The sequence below is a fragment of the Notothenia coriiceps genome, unplaced genomic scaffold (assembly GCF_000735185.1).
Source record: "Notothenia coriiceps isolate Sejong01 unplaced genomic scaffold, NC01 NC01_scaffold00010593, whole genome shotgun sequence".
NCBI classification, from domain to species: Eukaryota; Metazoa; Chordata; class Actinopteri; order Perciformes; family Nototheniidae; genus Notothenia; species Notothenia coriiceps.
The window spans coordinates 142732-144624 of record NW_011343294.1 but is presented as its reverse complement, the minus strand read 5'-3'; positions in this window follow the sequence as shown (position 1 = coordinate 144624).

Below are 1893 nucleotides of genomic sequence, written 5' to 3'. Positions count from 1 at the left end.
AAGCAAACAATGGAAAAAGAGAAATCTCCCACGAGGCGTTCTGGGGCAGCATAGACAGGTCTTTTCTGTTTTAGAGTTTTACTCGCTACAGGGTGTACTTTGAGGGTTTGTGACTCTGCAGACCGTTTACATGCAGAAAAACCTTCATAACACACAAGGGGACGGGTGATAACCAGAAAAGCATGACATGGGACCTTTAATAACTGCAACTGATATTTGTTAAGCATTTTAATTGTGTGTCTGGTTAAGATGGAGGTCATTTGAACTGTGTTATCACAATGAGTTATAAGATGTCTATGTGTTTGGTTGGGCCATTTAAACTCTTGATCTGCAGAGCTAACTATTGCTGTCATTAAGTCAAATGTAAAGTACAAGCTCTGAATTGTACTGGGGTAGAAAGTGGAATCAAATGGTGATAAACCACCAAACAAATACTGATAAGAAATGTACCTAGATTCAGTACTTGAGTAAAATAATGCACAGTAAATATATATAGGGTATAAAGGAAGCCAAGAGACCTATAAAGTACATTTCAGATCAGTCTTATCACACATAAGCTTGACATATGTGTGACATAACTGAATGTATGGTATTTTCCGTCACCCAAGAGTATTCAGACTACCTGTGTTCAACCCCTCCAGTTGACTTACATTGAAACTGTTTTTTAATATTTAGCGATACTAGACTCATTGTAATTAAACACATATCAACAAACTGAAGGTCAAAGCTGGATCTGGTTTGTAAACAGATCATGTTTCTCTGCTGCTATATTCAACAGACCATAGTACAATACACAATTCTGTCTACGCTTGATTATGGTGTATAGTCATGCTTCACCTTACACCGTAAAGCCTCTTGACTCAGTATATGACATAGTGCTGCGCTTCTTCACAGGTGATATATTTCTAACCCTCATGTGCCCCCCATATCAAAAAGAAGGGACCAGCATTTCATGTTGTTTATTTATAAGGCTATACTGCAAACATTGCCTGCTTCTGCTCTCAGGTTTGACCTAAATACAATGTTTAAAGTGTCATATCACAGGACGTTTTACATTAGCTGTATTCTTGTTCAAACCAAATTTGGAGCTTTAAATAGTTTGCTGCACATAAATGGCTCTGAGGTCACCTGCAGATTAAGTTGTGAAAATGTATGTCTTTGACTGATTTGCATGTGTTTGTATTTTATCTACTCAAAAAAGAACACCTGTTAAATAAAGGATCCAATAAAAAAGTCCACCCAAGTAAAAAATAATGAAATAATTTTAGTAAGAATATCATTATTATTTAATCACATGGGGTTTGGTGACCCAGATAATTCCCTTATTAGCCAGCTGAACCAAAAACACAATTTTCTCAGCAGATTTGTGAACATGCCAGAGTGAGGAAAAGTGCAGGTGTGATTTATAACATGTTGGGGCTCTCTGGGTCACTGACATCGAACAGAGCTGTTGTTAATTGCTGTTGGTCCTGCAGATCAATCTACTGACCTGAAACACCTGTGTTCGGGTTCACTCTCCAGCAGGTGCAACAACTTATATTCTCTGTAAGGCAAGGCAAGTTTATTTATATAGCACCTTTNAAGCTTCGGTAGTGGACGTGTAGTAAGTAGCCATAGATGCAATACATATTAGCAGAACATGAGTGAGTTAACCTGAATTAAAGGGGCCTTTTTACGCCATTTTCAGGTTTCATATTTATATTTAGTGCCTCTACTGTTTCCATGCTTTATTCGTCAAAAAGCTCTTTATTTTTCTCATACTGCCTGTGCTGCAGCATTTCTTTTCAGTCTGCTCTGATTGGTTAGCTTGCCGGCTCTGTTGTGATTGGTCAACCTCTTAGAGATGTCCCGCCCCTTAGCCTATCACGTACAATGTGTTGGAACGCTAGCCAA